The sequence below is a fragment of the Lycium ferocissimum genome, chromosome 1, assembly GCF_029784015.1.
Source record: "Lycium ferocissimum isolate CSIRO_LF1 chromosome 1, AGI_CSIRO_Lferr_CH_V1, whole genome shotgun sequence".
In the NCBI taxonomy this organism is placed as follows: Eukaryota; Viridiplantae; Streptophyta; class Magnoliopsida; order Solanales; family Solanaceae; genus Lycium; species Lycium ferocissimum.
In genome coordinates, this window is record NC_081342.1 from 36,055,671 (window position 1) to 36,074,457 (window position 18,787).

Below are 18,787 nucleotides of genomic sequence, written 5' to 3' on the forward strand. Positions count from 1 at the left end.
AAGCACTCATCATGAGGCTATTTAGCCAAAGCTTGACCAGATAAGCCTTCGAATGGTTTACCGTGCAAGACATACGCGGATGGACCACCTGGGAAGGTATGGAGGAATCCTTCCTAAAAAGGTTTCGATTCAACGTCAAACTGTACCTGACCGATACTACTTAAAAAAGGTCAAACAGAAGTCCACCGAGAACTACCGCAAATATGCGAGTAGGTCAAGAGCCGAAGCCGCCCGAGTGCAACCTCCAATGAGCGTAGAAGAACTGGTCTCTGTCTTTATCCGATCACAAGAGTCAGATTTCTCTGACCTAATGCTGTCCATAGCCGGAAGGCCTTTCTCTGAGTTAGTCAAAATGGGAGAGGCCATAGAGGACGACCTCAAATCTGAAAAGATCCTCAGTGTAGCTAGCAAAGCCTCCAACCAAAGCACTGTGGGATCTGCTAGAAAGAAAAAAGAGGACATGGTAAACGTTTCCCATACACCTAGCCCAAAACCCAAGAGACGAGAAAAGTCACATTCTCCCCTTGAAATATATCACTTCCCACCACCAAGTACCTACTTTCCCACACCATACAACCCTGTGCCCGTCTTTTAGGCATAACCCAATTTCAAAACACTCCTGTCTATTTACCAAGTTCCACAGACGAATTTCTAAACACCTTCCCTTACTTACCAAGCTCCATATCTAAACTACCAAGCTCCCGCACCAGTTTGCCGAGCTCTACAGAATAACCAACCAACGAACTACAAAAACTAACCACCTTCAAACACATACAATTTTCCACGTCCAAACTTCGAGAAGAAGCCTCCTCGTGTGTTCACTCCACTGATTGAAACACGAACCCGATTGTTTGAGAGGTTAACTGCTGCTGGTCTAATTTAGGCGGTCCCACCAAAACCTGTCAACCCCAAAAATTACTTTTTCCGACCTGATCAAACATGTGCTAACAACTCTGGCGAAAATGGACAAAGTACTGAAGATTGCATCAATTTAAAGCACAAGATATAAGAATTGGTTGGTAAAAGAGACGTCACTCTTCAAACCGCTGCACCAAATGTGAATACCAATCCTCTATCTAACCATGGCAACAATGCTATTTACATGATTGAGAGGGAAGAAGATTGGCTTGTGTGAAAGCAATTGGTTCAAGAACTTGTCGAGACACTCGAGAAAATAGTGGCCTCACTCCCACTTCAAGAGCTCCCACAATTCAAGGTATTGATCCCCGCACCAATCAGAGCACTAGTATCCCAAGAGATAGTGCTAGATCCAAGGAAAGAATTTTTTGACAAAGAGGTAGTCGCCCTTGTAATGACTCGATCTGGGAGATGTTATAATCCCAAAGAATTGGCCCAAGGAGCTCCGAGGAAAGAAGGAAACCAAAAGAGGCCCATCATAGAAGGTGGGGCCGAATATTTCTGATGCAGAATGCAACCAAAGGAATACTCCATTGTGGAACATCTGAAGAAGACCCCAGCCTAAATATCTTTATTGGCAATGCTACTAAGTTTTCCTCGACACCGTAAAGCTCTGATGAGGGTATTGGATGAAGCATATGTCCCCACACGCACCAGCAGTGAAAATCTAGCCAATAGGGCGGTCCACCTTATAGAGAACATCAGATGTCCTTCAGAAAGAAAGAATCGCCGAAAGACGGCATGACACACAACAAGGCACCATATATCACAGTCAAGTACCGAGACAAGAGCGTTACCCGAGTATTGATTAACAATGGAGTTTGTCTCAACATCTGTCACGAATCTAGCCTTAGTCAATTGGGTTATGATCTAGAAAAGATCCATCAAAGTTGCACAAATGTAAGAGCATTTGACGGAGCACAATGCAATCCTGTTGGAGAAGTCAACCTCTGTGTCCAAATAGGACCTGCTAAGCTCACCATCAAGATCCTAGTCATGGAAATCGCTGCTGCAGCCGTGTCATCATCTCTTCACCAAGCTGTTAAATTCATGTGGGAAGCCATGAGGTCGTGATACATGGAGAGGGTAGCAATCATTACTACACAAAGAACTTTGTGCCAGTAATTGAAGAGGTTCAAAAAGGTACAGATTTCCACGTTGTGGAACTAGTGTGGGTTGCCCATAAGGAAGACTCTGTGTCCAAATGGGACCTTCTGAGTTCACCACCGAATTCTAAGGCAAGGAAATCACTGCTGGAGTTGTGCCATCATCTCTCCACTAAGCTGTGAAATTCGTGTGGGAAGGCCATGAGGTCTGATCCATGGAGACATAACTACCCAAATAACTCTATGCCAGTAATAGAAGAGGTTCCAAAAGGTACAGATTTCTACATTCTAGAACTAGTGGGGGCTACCTATGAGCAAGACTCTACACAAACTCCCATGCTCCAAAATAGGTTTGAACACAGACGAGGTTTGGAAAGGGATCTGCATGGCATAGTGGAGCCAATATCGATCCTTCAAGACAACTTTCGATTTGGTTTAGGGTATGTTCCAGATGCTGATGAGGACTTTGAAGCCAACAGAAATAAGAGGAGTCCTCCAAATTTGTGCAAGCCAATTCTGAATTTTTACCAATCATTCTCGATCCAAATGCCCATGCCTGATGATAGAGACAATGAAGAAGGGTTAAGGATGCTATTCCAAGAGGAAGATTGCTTGGTGATACTGGAAGAATGCAATGAAGCACTTACCATCCGCGATGCTGATCCAGGAAAGCAACTATCCAAGTGGGCCTCTACCACCTTTTGGCTCTTCAAAATAATAGTGATAAAATGACCTTAAATGTCATGATATGTAGCAAAACGTTTTATATCCCGCATTTTATGCAATCGAATAGTTCACGACAATCGCGGGAAAACAATAAGCAAGGCCACATTTTATTTTGTTTGGCATATGAGTTGCTTATGAAAAATTTAGAAGTGGAATTAATGAGGAAGGTCAAGGGCATAACGGGAAATTTGCAATACGACTCGTGGAAATGTGGAAGAAAGATGAAGGGCAAATTTGGAATTCGGAAAAAAAAAATTGCTTCCATGAATTACAAGAACTAGCCCAAAATATAATTGGGCTTGAAATTTTTTGTAAAAGAAAAGAGGCCCAACCGGCCATACAAGTGGCTAGGCCCATTTGGAATTAAAATTTTGGTAAATAAAAGATGACTTTTCATCCATATCTTATAACTTTCAAGAAGTTTCAAGAAAAGGAGAACAAGAGAAAGAGAGAGCAAAGTTCTAGGGCCTTTCGGCCAAGAGAAAAATTGCCAAGAAAAATTGATAAAAATTTCTCCAAAAATTATTTCCTACTAAGTAAAGGGTTCCTAACAAGGTGGAGTAATCATTGGAGCAAGAAAACACAAGTTCTTGAAGTTACAACTTTGGCTAAGTTGGAGGATCAAGGAGAAGGTGAGAATTCATCTCCTTTTAGATGTTATGAATATTTATGCATGTTGTAGTATGTGAAAATGGATGAAATTCATGGAGAATATTGATGTTGTGTTGTAGCCGTGAGGTGTAGCATGTGTATATATGTGTAGGAATCATATTTCAATTATCTTAATTAGTGTTTGGTTGTTATTGTTGTGAATGATATGTGGAAAGAGGAAGTGGAATGAATTTGGATAGAATGTAGTTGTGTGTGTGCATGATATGGCCGTGTAGTGTGTGGTGTGTATGTGGCCGTGTATACTTGATGTATAGTCGTGTATATTGGTGAGTTGTGAAAGAATAATGAGCGAGTTGTAATTAATATCTTAGTAGTTGTGTTGTAGATTCTATATCGCAAATAAAGACTTGATAAGTTTGGTGAAGTATTGGCAATTGGAAGATTGTGTCTATTGAAAAATAATGTTCTTGCATGGATAGCATGTGATGATATTAGTATGATGTTGATGGAATATATATTATAAGGTCGCTATTGTGTTCATTGAAGTCGGAAGGTTATGAAGAAAGTAGTAAATTGAGATCATGCATTTTGAATGGAGTATGTGAATTGCTAGTGTGATTGTTGAATTATGTTAATAGTTTGGCCGGGTTTGAATTCCCGGATTGTGATTGATGACAAATTTGGCTATATTGAATGTTGAGGATGGTATATTTACAAAGGAAGTCTTTGCAAAATTTCGGTGTAGCCAAGTGTTTCCTTAAGATTCTAACTCTAAGAACCCTAATAAGAGTTTTGGGTAAACATGACCAATTTGCAGATTTTGACGAGATTGCGACGTGAATTTGGAATAGAAAAAGGAGCGGAAAGAGGTATGTAAGGCTTCATCCTTCTTTCTATGGCATGTCTTAGAAATAATAAGTTGGGTACGAGCCTCGGGGACAACTCTATTCTCCGGAATCCGCACCTAAAGTTTCTCCTTTTTCCTTCAGTGGAATTGAACTACAAAGTGTGCAAATGTCGGAAAGACCTCCTAAACCCCTAGAACTTGCAAAAGGGGACCCGATTATCTTAAATCATTATGAATAATGCCATGACACGTAGCATATGTAAATATGTCAATGATGACCGTGATAACGATAACGCTAAGAAAGAACATATGTCCATGATAAGCATGACAAAGGTGATTCCTTGACTAAGGTGAAGAATATGATCCTATAACGATAGCAATGGAGTCGAAAATGAACAAAATGCCTACGTTAGATATGTAGACGATATACTTTGCTATAAAAAATGAAAATATGAGAATATTAAACTATTTTTGGATATCCCAATTCTATTGTAGGTAATGACTATTCTAAGGATTTTAAATACATGGAATTATGCCTTACGAACCCGATTGATGTGTGTACTCGACATACGTATATGTATATGATAACCGAATCAGAGCGCTATATAGACGCTGATAAATACACATGATATAAGTATATGTATATGATAGCAGAATCGAAGTATAGACGCCGTATATATGATATAAGTGTGTGCATGTGACAAAAAGAACCGAGACGCTATAGACGCGATATATATATATGATATGAGCATATGTATATGATGAAAGAGCCGGGCGCTATAGACGCCGATATTTATACATGAAATTTTCATATATTTACGGGGAAAATGGAGATAATGGCGAGGAGCATTATATACGCATATCCACCCGATCGGTTGGCATTACATGACTTGATATCGTCCCGGACGCGGGATGCCCGGACGCGGGATGTGCATATTTATGGTTAAATGGATCGGCTGCCGATGCCTCGGCAATATAATATATTCTATCTTTATGTATATATGTATATATAAATGAGTAAGGAAAGCTAAGAAAGCACGACATCAGCCCAAGGGCACTTATACGTACAGGTTATGTTTCTATCCCAGGACATGTACTGTAATTCCTTATACTGTTATACATGATTTATGTTTTTCGCATATTACTATCCATGCCTTACATACTCGGTACACTATTCGTACTGACGTCCCTTCTTGTGGACGCTGCGTTTCATGCCGCGCGAGGTCGGCGGACAGCGGATTTGATCCTTAGGAGCTCTACCACCGTACTTGACGGCGCTCCGGTTGTTCGGAGCCTCACTTCGTGGTACTCTTTTGTGTATATTTTCGGGCACGACAAGACGGTACTCGGCCCTTTCTATGTATAAGTGTACTATGTCTAGAGGCTCGTAGACGGATATGTTCGATCGATTATGTACGATTAAATATGTGGTATTTTGGCATCTTAATGCTTGTTGTATGAAGTGACAGCGAAGCTAACTAGTCCATGTTCATAATGACGCTGCTAATGTTAATGTTCAGTTCAAAAAAAAATACGGCACCGTTCATACGACTTGCTAAGAGGTACAGGTAAAATGATAGGTAAGGGGTGCTCGGTACAAGTATCGGGTACTCGTCACGGCCCCTAGTTGGGTCGTGACAGAAGTGGTATCAGAGCAGTTCGGTCCTAGGAGTTTGTCTACGAGCCGTGTCCAGTAGAGTTTTGTTTATGGGTGTGTAGCGCGCCACACTTATAAACAGGAGGCTACAGGGCATTTAGGAAATATGACCTTCTTGGTATTCTAAGATCGTGCGATAGAGCTATGCTACCAGGTTTCCATATTCCTTTCCTAATCCTATGTTATGGTTTCAGTAATGCCGCCGAAGAAGAAAGCTAGGGCAGCCCAGGAGGGCGAGACAGCAGCTCCGGGCCAGCCGGTGGCAGAGGCCATCCAGTTATTGACTCAGTTAGTTGCCGCACAGGTTCAGCGGCAAGATACGGACTCGGGAGACAGGGCAGTAAGTGCTAGGGCCCGCGATTTTATTGCCCTACGACCCCCGGAGTTTTATGGGTCGAAACCAGAAGAAGACCCCCAAAATTTCATAGATGAGGTCTTGAGGACTCGAGAATAATACATGCTTCGATACGAGTCGGTGGAATTGGCATCGTACGGATTGCGGGATGTAGCGATCTGTGGTATGACGGTTGGAGATCCTCGAGGGGAGCAAATGCCCCTCCCCCGGTTTAGCGAGAATTTACCGAGGCATTTCGCGACATTTCTTACCGCCGGAGGTCCGGCGAGCTCGAGCTGATATGTTCCTGAATCTTAAACAGGGAAGTATGAGCGTCAGGGAATATAGTCTTCACTTCAACTCGTTAGCCCGGTATGCCCCAGCCATGATAGCTGATATGGGAGATCATGTACACCGATTCGTGAGTGGGTTGGGGCCACATATAATTAAGGAGTGTCGACGATGCTTCACTCCGGGATGGAATGACTATTGCCGTATCCGGCTCATGCCCAAAACCTGGAGGAACAATACCAGCTACGGGGAGGAGAGCGCTATCCAGATAGGGGCTCCAGAAAAAGGGGCAGATTTCCCCGGGGCTAGAAGTGAGTATAGAGGGGGACGAGCACGGGGCAATCTAGGTATTTAGGCCAATCGGCGGCCGATGCACCCCTCGGTTCTTTGATGAGAGCTTCGCAGTCCCCCGAGAATAGAGCCGATTCTAGCGAGAATGATGCCACCCCCGCCACGGTGCGCGCGATGTGGTAGGCCACACTCGGAGAGTGTCGCGCGCGAGTGTGTGCTTGTTATACTTGTGGGCGGGTTGGCCATCGGATGCGTGATTACCCACCGAGGTATGAGGAGACCAAGCCCGGCCCGCCGGTCCGCGGTTGGTTCATCGTCGACCGTACGTCCTCTCGGACGGACTTCCCCGAAGCTCCGGCGGGACGCGGCCGAGGTAGAGGAGGGACACCCGGTTCGGCCGGCCCCTCCACACCGCCTATATGCATTGACAGGGCGACAGGACCCTGAGCCTTCCGCAGACGCGGCCACAGGTACTTTTCCGGCACCTTCTATGATATGCGTGTCAATTGATTCGGATTCTATCTTATCCTACGCCGCCTTTGTATTGCTGAACATATTAAGAATTCGGAAATTAGGACAAAAAGTAACCATACGTACAGGTAACAGTGAATACTAGAGACTGCGGAGGGTAGAACTGTAAATAAAAGAGAAGATGTGTTACGCGGGCGTTTTGAAAACTACTAAGACCCCGACTCGTTCCATATTGTGGGATATAAGTAGTGCGAGGGAGCGGAGGCGAAAATACTAGCGCTAAGACGCTGAAATGCATTAAAGTTTCAAGGTTAAGCGTGCTAGGGTGAGAGTAATTTCACGATGGGTGACCCCCTGGGAAATATGCTGAAAATTCCATAAATGTGAGAGCAAGAGACGAATGTAAAATTAGGTAGCCCAGTGTAAATTACAGTATGTGGAGTGGTTAGAAACCCTATAAAAGTCATGTAGGCGGAGACGGACTAGACTAGCAGAAGGGGCGGACATGTTGGACCTAAAATGGACTATGACGATTCAAGAACCAACAAGAGGGACTTGTTAACGCAGAGCCAGCGTTCGGAGTTAAATCAATTGGCCTATGACTTGAAGGCAACCTAAGCTCCTAGAATGGATATGTTGAGCGATATGTGAGATATCTACGAAGGAGACCTCCCCGAAGTATTATAATGCACCATGAGGTCAGTTTAACATTCGAGGACGAATGTTCTAAAGGGGGGGAGGATGTTATATCCCGCATTTTATGCAATCGAATAGTTCAAGACAATCGCGGGAAAACAATAAGCAAGGCCACATTTTATTTTGTTTGGCATATGAGTTGCTTATGAAAAATTTAGAAGTGGAATTAATGAGGAAGGTCAAGGGCATAACGGGAAATTTGCAATACGACTCGTGGAAATGTGGAAGAAAGATGAAGGGCAAATTTGGAATTCGGAAAAAAAAAATTGCTTCCATGAATTACAAGAACTAGCCCAAAATATAATTGGGCTTGAAATTTTTTATAAAAGAAAAGAGGCCCAACCGGCCATACAAGTGGCTAGGCCCATTTGGAATTAAAATTTTGGTAAATAAAAGATGACTTTTCATCCATATCTCATAACTTTCAAGAAGTTTCAAGAAAAGGAGAACAAGAGAAAGAGAGAGCAAAGTTCTAGGGCCTTTCGGCCAAGAGAAAAATTGCCAAGAAAAATTGATAAAAATTTCTCCAAAAATTATTTCCTACTAAGTAAAGGGTTCCTAACAAGGTGGAGTAATCATTGGAGCAAGAAAACACAAGTTCTTGAAGTTACAACTTTGGCTAAGTTGGAGGATCAAGGAGAAGGTGAGAATTCATCTCCTTTAGATGTTATGAATATTTATGCATGTTGTAGTATGTGAAAATGGATGAAATTCATGGAGAATATTGATGTTGTGTTGTAGCCGTGAGGTGTAGCATGTGTATATATGTGTAGGAATCATATTTCAATTATCTTAATTAGTGTTTGGTTGTTATTGTTGTGAATGATATGTGGAAAGAGGAAGTGGAATGAATTTGGATAGAATGTAGTTGTGTGTGTGCATGATATGGCCGTGTAGTGTGTGGTGTGTATGTGGCCGTGTATACTTGATGTATAGTCGTGTATATTGGTGAGTTGTGAAAGAATAATGAGCGAGTTGTAATTAATATCTTAGTAGTTGTGTTGTAGATTCTATATCGCAAATAAAGACTTGATAAGTTTGGTGAAGTATTGGCAATTGGAAGATTGTGTATATTGAAAAATAATGTTCTTGCATGGATAGCATGTAATGATATTAGTATGATGTTGATGGAATATATATTATAAGGTCGCTATTGTGTTCATTGAAGTCGGAAGGTTATGAAGAAAGTAGTAAATTGAGATCATGCATTTTGAATGGAGTATGTGAATTGCTAGTGTGATTGTTGAATTATGTTAATAGTTTGGCCGGGTTTGAATTCCCGGATTGTGATTGATGAGAAATTTGGCTATATTGAATGTTGAGGATGGTATATTTACAAAGGAAGTGCTTTGCCGAAATTTCGGTAGCCAAGTGTTTCCTTAAGATTCTAACTCTAAGAACCCTAATAAGAGTTTTGGGTAAACATGACCAATTTGCGATTTTGACGAGATTGCGACGTGAATTTGGAATAGAAAAAGGAGAGGAAAGAGGTATGTAAGGCTTCATCCTTCTTTCTATGGCATGTCTTAGAAATAATAAGTTGGGTACGAGCCTCGGGGACAACTCTATTCTCCGGAATCCGCACCTAAAGTTTCTCCTTTTTCCTTCAAAGGAATTGAACTACAAAGTGTGCAAATGTCGGAAAGACCTCCTAAACCCCTAGAACTTGCAAAAGGGGACCCGATTATCTTAAATCATTATGAATAATGCCATGACACGTAGCATATGTAAATATGTCAATGATGACCGTGATAAAGATAACGCTAAGAAAGAACATATGTCCATGATAAGCATGACAAAGGTGATTCCTTGACTAAGGTGAAGAATATGATCCTATAACGATAGCAATGGAGTCGAAAATGAACAAAATGCCTACGTTAGATATGTAGACGATATACTTTGCTATAAAAATGAAAATATGAGAATATTAAACTATTTTTGGATATCCCAATTCTATTGTAGGTAATGACTATTCTAAGGATTTTAAATACATGGAATTATGCCTTACGAACCCGATTGATGTGTGTACTCGACATACGTATATGTATATGATAACCGAATCAGAGCGCTATATAGACGCTGATAAATACACATGATATAAGTATATGTATATGATAGCAGAATCAGAGCGCTATAGACGCTGGTAAACATATATATGATATAAGTGTGTGCATGTGACAAAAAGAACCAGAGCGCTATAGACGCTGATATATATATATGATATGAGCATATGTATATGATGAAAGAGCCAGGGCGCTATAGACGCCGATATTTATACATGAAATTTTCATATATTTACGGGGAAAATGGAGATAATGGCAGAGCGTTATATACGCATATCCACCTGATCAGTTGGCATTACATGACTTGATATCGTCCCGGACGCGGGATGTGCATATTTATGGTTAAATGGATCGGCTGCCGACGCCTCGGCAATATAATATATTCTATCTTTATGTATATATGTATATATAAATGAGTAAGGAAAGCTAAGAAAGCACGACATCAGCCCAAGGGCACTTATACGTACAGGTTATGTTTCTATCCCAGGACATGTACTGTAATTCCTTATACTGTTATACATGATTTATGTTTTTCGCATATTACTATCCATGCCTTACATACTCGGTACACTATTCGTACTGACGTCCCTTCTTGTGGACGCTGCGTTTCATGCCGCGCAGGTCAGCAGACAGGCGGATTTGATCCTTAGGAGCTCTACCAGCCGTACTTGACAGCGCTCCAGTTGTTCCGGAGCCTCACTTCTGTGGTACTCTTTTGTGTATATTTTCGGGCACGACAGTACTCGGCCCTTTCTATGTATAAGTGTACTATGTCTAGAGGCTCGTAGACAGATATGTTCAGTCAGTTATGTACAGTTAAATATGTGGTATTTTGGCATCTTAATGTTGTTGTATGAAGTGACAGCGAAGCTAACTAGTCCATGTTCATAATGACGCTGCTAATGTTAATGTTCAGTTCAAAAAAAAATACGGCACCGTTCATACGACTTGCTAAGAGGTACAGGTAAAATGATAGGTAAGGGGTGCTCGGTACAAGTATCGGGTACTCGTCACGGCCCCTAGTTGGGTCGTGACAAAACGAGTGATTCAAATGACACAAATGAAGAGGAATATGAAGAGTACGGTGAGGAAACAATGTTACCTGAGGGCCTCGTGGAAGAGGTAGAACAGTTCGAGAATGAGCAGAAACCCAACCTAGATGAAACAAAAGTAATCAATGTCGGAGATGAGGAAACGATCAAAGAAACCAGAATAAGCGCGCATTTGGAAGCTCCCCAAAAGGAGGAGTTAATAGAGTTATTGATGGAATATGTTGACATTTTTGCTTGATCATACGCTGACATGCCTGAGCTGAGCACCGACATAGTAGCCCACAGATTACCCATCAATGAAGGTTTCGCTCCGGTTAACCAGAAAACCAGGCAGTTTAAACCAGATCTGGGTATCCGAATCAAGGATGAGGTGGAGAAACAGATTAAGTCTGGAGTAGTAGAAGTAACTTCGTACCCATCATGGTTGGCCAACATCGTGCTAGTGCCAAAGAAGGATGGAAAGATCCGAATCTGTGTAGACTACCAAGCCCTAAAGAGAACTAGTCCCAAGGATAATTTTCCACTCCCAAACATGCACATACTCATTGATAATTGCTTGAAGCCCGAGTTACAATCATTTGTGGATTGCTTCACACGATACCATTAAATCTTGATAAGTGCGCAAGATGCTGAAAAAATGGCCTTCATTACTCCATGGGGAGTGTATCATTACCGAGTAATGCCGTTGGCCTCAAGAACGCCGGTTCCACTTACATGAGGGATATGACCACTATTTTCCATGATATGATCCACAAGGAAATTAAAGTATACGTGGACAATGTCATTATCAAATAAAGAGAAAGCTTAGAGCATACTACGCATTTACAAAAGTTCTTTGATAGACTCTGGAAGTTCAATCTAAAGCTAAACCAGGCCAAGTGTGCGTTTGGAGTACCTACCGGAAGACTGCTTGGGCTCATAGTCAGCTAAAGGGGCATACTACTAGACCCATCAAAGATGAAAGCTATTCAAGAGCTATTGCCTCCAATGACTAAGAAAAAGGTCATGAGTTTCCTTGGAAGGTTGAATTACATTGGGCAGTTCATAGCCCAGTCGATATGATTGTGGAACCCATACTCAATTTGCTAAAGAAAGATGCACCAACAGAATGGACTGAATAGTGTCAGAAAGCATTCGACACCATCAAAACTATCTTTCCAATCCACCAGTGATAGTACCTCCTAGAAATGGAAGTCCGTTACTACTATATCTATCGGTATCAGATAATGCCGTCAGATGCGTGTTAGGACAACATAATGAGACCGACAAGAAAGAGCGTGCGATTTATTACCTGAGCAAGAATTTCACCGCCTATGAAGCGAGGTAAACACTGGTAGAGAAGACATGTTGCACTCTGGCATGGGTAGCCCAAAAGATGAGGCACTACCTATCATCATACACCACGCATCTCATATCCAAGATGGATCCGCTAAAGTTCATCTTCTGCCAACCCATGCCTATAGGGAAATTGGCCAAATGGCAAATGATAATAAGTGAGTTTGACATCACATACTTGGTACAAAAGTCCATCAAAGGACAAGCATTGGCCAACCTACTGGCAGAAAGCCCGGTTGATAAGGATTTTAAGCCCCTCCGAACCTACTTCGTAGAAGAAGAAGTATGTTGTAGATGAGGAGATAGTCGAGCCCTATTCAGGGTGGCGGTTGTTTTTTCATGTTGCAGTTAACTACAAGGGTTTAGGAATTGGAGAAGTCTTGGTATCAGAAATAGGACAACATTATCCGATGGCAGCAAAGCTCAAATTCCAGTGCACCAACAATATGGCTGAATATGAGGCCTGCATCTTAGGCCTCAGAATGGCCTTGGATATATGGATATCCACAAGTTATTGGTAATAATCGATTCAGACCTACTAATCCACCAAGTACAAGGTGAATGGACTACGAAGAATGTCAAGATCTTGCACACCTAAACCTCGCACAAAGGTTGTGAAAAAGTTCAAGAAGATCGATTTCAAGCATACGCTAAGGGATCAAAATGAATTCGCCGATACTCTTGCTACCATAGCATCCATGATACAGTATCCCGAAAACAGTCATATTGACCTATTGGAGATAAGTCTAAGAGAGAATCATGCGTACTATTCCCATGTGGAGGCAGAAACCGATGGCAAGCCATGATATGACGACATAAAGACATATTTGGAGAAGGGAGAGTATCTTGAAAATGCTACAAACAATCAAAAGAAAACAATCCGAAGAATGGCCAACAGATTCTTCTTAAACAAGGAATTACTTTACAAAAGAACACCGGATCTTAGTTAACTGCGATGTGTAGATGCCACCGAGGCCACAAAGCTACTCGAAGAAGTGCACGCTGGAACTAGTGGGCCTCACATGAATGGGTTCATTCTAGCTAAAAAGATCCTCCGAGTAGGTTACTACTAGATTACAATGGAAACTGATTGTTGCAAGTTTGTACAAAGATGCCATCAATGCCAAATCCATGGAGACCTGATCAGAGTCCCCCCGAGCTAACTTAATATCATGAGCTCACCTTGGCCATTCATTGCCTTTGGCATGGACCTCATTGGACCCATCAAACCAGTCGCATCTAATGGCACCGATTCATTCTGGTCGCCATAGATTACGTCACCAAGTGAGTGGAAGCCATATCATACAAATCGGTAATAAAGAAAGTAGTAGTTGACTACGTGCGAAACAATATCATATGCTGGTTCGGCATACCGGAGTCCATCATAATAGACAATGAAGCAAATTTGAACAATCATCTAATGAAAGAGATATGTGAGCAGTTCCGGATAACCCATCAGAATTCCACTGCCTAACAGCCACTAATGAATGGAGCCGTAGAGGCAGCCAACAAGAATATCAAATGAATATTAAGGAAAATGACGGACTACTACAAGTGTTGGCACGAACAATTTCCCTGTGCATTGCTTGGATACCGAACAATTGCTCGGACTTCAACAGGGGAAATCCGTACTTGCTTGTCTATGGCATCGAAGCAGTCATACCTGCCGAAGTAGAAATACTATCACTTAGGATCATTCAAGAAGCAGAGTGGGACAATGAAGAATGGGTCCAAAACCGATATGAGCATTTGGCTCTGATCGACGAGAAGAGGATGATTTCCGTATGTCACGGCCAATTATACCAATAAAGAATGGCTCATGCCTTCAACAAATGAGTCAGAGCTCGAATTTTCCAAATAGGACAACAAGTACTCAAGCGAGTGTTCTCACCCCAAGAAGAGCGCAAAGGAAAATTTTCTCCTGTCCGCAAGGTACTCTCCGAATGAGCAGTAATACTAGCAGAGATGGGCAGCCAAGAATGGCCAAAAGCAATCAACTCAGATGCTATCAAGCGGTACTACGCGTAAAGACACGCTTCTCAATTTGTAATTGTACTTTTTCTTGTAATCACTACATTAATGCCTATCTCTTATGGCAGAGATATGTACAAAATCAATATCAGATTTGGTCTTCCTTTTGTAATAGCTAGAAAAAACCAAATGATTTCCTTGTAATATGAACTACGCAATGACCTAATTTCCCACGGAGGGATACGTAGGCAGTCCATGTTGCACTCGGCCGCATTATTAGAAATAATCAATTACTTTTTTTTCTGAACTACGTTTGACCTGATTCCTGCTGCGACAGGATGCGTAGGCGCTCCTTGACCTCAATCATACCAATAAAAAAATCCAAGAAACCCCTAGGAAGCTATAGAGATAGAAAAGAGGAACTCGGAGTTGGCACGAAACTCTGTCAACACATTCAACTTGGGAAAAATTTTTGAGAGGATCACAAAAATTCCTTCACAATAGTCCGGCACAAGAGTTAGTCGGCCCAAAAGCCTAAACTGCGGTAGAATTTTTGAGAGGATCTCAAAAATCCTTTTGTAAAGATTCAAAGACGTGAGTTCGCTGAAGCAAGACTTCAAACTGGGGCAGAATTTTTGAGAGGGTCTAAAAAATTTCACTTGATGAAGCCGGAGTTTCTCCATAAGATACGACGAATAACTGAAGACCCTCACTCAAATGCATGTGTAATGACGACTAACTTAAAAGTTATCAAAAATTATATATTTTACAATTAGAGGTTTGAAAAACTTGTGATAAACAAATGGTGAAAAGTTATTTTACTTTAAGATAAAATCATATCTCGAACTACCGAAACCAAGAGGATCAGGACCAGGGGTGTAACCAAGAAAGCGAAGCAACGACGCGATAGAAGTCGACGACATTGATCAACCTCATTGGAAACTAACACTCTTTAAATGCAGGTCCCAAGTGTCGTTAAGAGGACAACCATTTATTGCTAACCTTGTTTGCTCATGATCATAAAGCAGGTAAGAAGCTGCTCATCGGAGAAGACCCCGGTCCACACGAAGTGCACCAAACCTAGCCAAGAAGGAGGATACAAAAATAAAAGCGCCACAAGGGTGCCCCAATTAAGCCAAGGACGCTATATAAAGAGGAAAGTGCTGGAAGGATGGCCCAATCAAGCCAAGAAGGATGCATAAGGATGAAAGCACCACAAGGGTGGCTCAATTAAGCCAATGAGGCTACATAAGGAGAAGAGCACCACAAGGGTAGCCTAATTAAGCCAAAAAGGCCACATAACGAGGAAATTTCCGCAAGGGTGGCACCGATTAAGCCAAGAAGGCTATAGAGAGTAAAGAGCGCCACAAGAGGAGCCCAATCAAGCCAAGAAGGAAACAAAGAATGAAAATGCCACAAGGGCAACAATCTAGACAAGGGGGATACAACGAACTAAACTTCTCAATGAAAATTATATTAGGCCGAGAGGGTCACACAATGGACAAAGCGCACATCATACCTGGAGGGTCACAGCCGACATAAAGGACGAAAGAAAGACGATCCAGCCAAGAGGGCTATATCTTCATATGCATGTCAAGAGGGCCATTCATTTTAAGCATATGCATCCCGAGAGGGCCATTCATTCAAACATATCCATGCTAAGAGGGCCATTCATTCAGACATATGCATACCAAGAGGACCATTCATTCAAACATACGCATGTCCAGAAGGCCATTCATTCAAACATATGCGTGTCGAGAGGGACATTCATTCAAACATATACATGCCGAGAGGGCCACTCATTCAAACACATGCATGCCAAGAAGGCCATTCATATAAACATGCCAAGAGGGCCATTCATACAAACGTCGCCAAGAAGGCCATTCATACAAACATTGCCAAGAGGGCCATTCATACAACCATGCAAAGAGGTCCATTCATACAAACATGCCAACAGGCCCATTCATGCAAAAATTTCCCAGAGGGTCATTCATGCAAACGGTGCCAAGAAGGTCACCTATAACAAATCAGATGGTGCCAAGAGGGTAACCTATTTTAAAGAGTCATCCGAGAGAGTTACGGCGACAGAAAGACACACAGGGGTGGTAAAATCATTACGCAAGATCAAGATGGTCATTTCATTCGAGCGGTGCCAAAAAGGTCACCTCACAAGGTTAAACCAAGATGGTATAGTCACAAAACCATGCGAGGGTGGTGAAACAAAAAACAAGGACCAAGAGGTCAACCGCAATACTACCCAGCAAAATGGAAGCAGGTTCGTGACCGCCAAAGAGACAGGCTGATCAAACTAGACCCAAATGCCAGCAAAGCAAATGTGGAACTTTTTCTTATGTAGCCGGTAAATATAGGGCGCCAACAAAAGTCAACCACTCTGGCCAGAAATTCGAAGATCACTCCACCCCGTGCTCAGCTGCACAAAATTGATTTGCTTTTTTTTTTGGCAAAAAATTTCTCAAAGAGGTCGAGCACACACCGAAAAGTGTAAAGGCATTCCCGCAAATGTGAAAAAACACTCAATATACCTAGGGATCTATTTCTGCTGGAACCTTCAACTTATTGAGTTTATGTCTTTAAAAAATTAATTTCTTTGTTTGTGGCTGAGCTTTGAGGTGGGAGGATCAAGAAGGTCTCCAATTTCAACCTCGACCAAGGCTTTCGAGACTCGAAAAAGGTAGTTCTTTTCCTTTTTAGTTTAATTTTTAGTGTATGTGCTTATAGCTTAGTTCTTATATGCTTACTTGCTTAACATCTGTTTCACTTAGTTCAATTGATAGTTGTAGCACCAATATGCAGTAAGTCACATGCTTGTTTGTTTGGGAATATTAGGGGATTAATGGCAGTAGTGACGGTGTGAGTGATATGCTGTTAGTTTGTGTTTCAAAACTCAGAAGATAGGTCTTATGTGCTAAAATTGTTCACTTCAAAGTTGTAGATGATAAGTGGCCTGACCAGTCAAGTAAATGTCACGTCCCAAATTGGGGGACATGCGGGCACCTACCCTTTCACCTGGTAGGCGAACCCGTCCCTAAATCACAATTCAGATAAAAAATAAAGTAAACCAAACCATCAAATATATATAATAAGTCTAGAATGGACAAGTAAATAAGTGTGAAAATAATACAAACAATCCCAAGGAATCTGGTCGAGGGCCGTACAAGAGCCACTACTACAAAACTACAAGTTTGAATATGAATACGTTGTTCAAAAAAGTGGAATACTGTCTCGAAACATCAAGTAAGACCAGTAAATAAGAGGAGGCATCCGGGCTACGGATCCGTTCATTTGCTCACCCAAGATGCTCGTCAGCAGGCCTCGGGAATTAGCCACGAGGAGAGGAAGTTGACCCTATCACGTACTCTACACTCATAAAAGAATGCAGCAAGATAGTATTAGTACAAACACTATGTACTGCTAGGTATCATCGGCCGCCAACAGTTAGCTAACATATATAAAGGAAGAAACTGAAAGATAAACACACTCACAATCAAGTATCAATCAACACAGTCCATGAATAGCATCACAAGTATAGAAAGGTCAATAACCGAATCACAGCCCATGGTGAAGCACCTAAACACAAGCCTGTTAAGTTTCCCACAATTCCTCAGTAAGATCACAAACCCAAGTACAACCCGCGAATCCGATCGATAGATGTAAAATTAGATGATAATGATAAATGTATATGCAATGCAATGATACACACATGCTCCAGGCGGAATACCTCCACGCCTCGATAGTCATGACCCATAGGGGACCTGCTGCACCGCACAGTCCGATCCAAATGTATGAGTATGAAGGCATCAATTATATCAATGCCAACGAGAATCTATTAATACCAATCGTGCCACACATGGCATATATCACAATATCCTGAATAAATCACATCTTCCTCTTTACCAGACAGTACCCAATAAATGAGAGATATGTGTTCAAACCCTTAATGAGGCAACTCAGCATGAAGTCTAGTATCACACATGTGGCAACAAGCGAATAGATAACAACAAGGTAACAAGCCACAATCAAACAACAATACCAACATAAGTAATCCATCCCAACTTCATAGCCGAAGGTGTACTTTCTTTCTCCAACAATCACTAACTCTACATATGCTTCGCTAACCGAAGTCTAACTATAAGGTAAGTTGTAACCTACCTGGTAGCCTAACAGGTGCCACGAACAATCACAGCTTTGCCTTTCCTTTTCAGAGAGCTTCCAAATACTCAAAGTCTAACCATAATCGAATCATAAGTTAGAAACAAAGAAGAACGATACCCATATTGCTACGGTATCTTTCGAATCAAAATCAACTATGGAATAAAGGGAAAATGGCCTACAAAGGAAAAACGAGTACTTCAAAAGTGAAATCGGTAACCCAACGCTCTTAGGTTAATTTACTATT

At 41.8% G+C, this 18,787-nt stretch overlaps 1 long non-coding RNA gene across 1 annotated transcript; it reads left to right on the top strand.

The window, feature by feature from the left end:
• Positions 1-4,112: 4,112 nt before the first annotated feature.
• LOC132029855 (uncharacterized) lies at positions 4,113-10,927 on the top strand. Its single transcript, XR_009407949.1, has 2 exons — positions 4,113-4,231; positions 10,634-10,927. It is a non-coding gene; the product is annotated as an uncharacterized LOC132029855 (long non-coding RNA).
• The last annotated feature ends 7,860 nt before the right edge of the window (positions 10,928-18,787 follow it).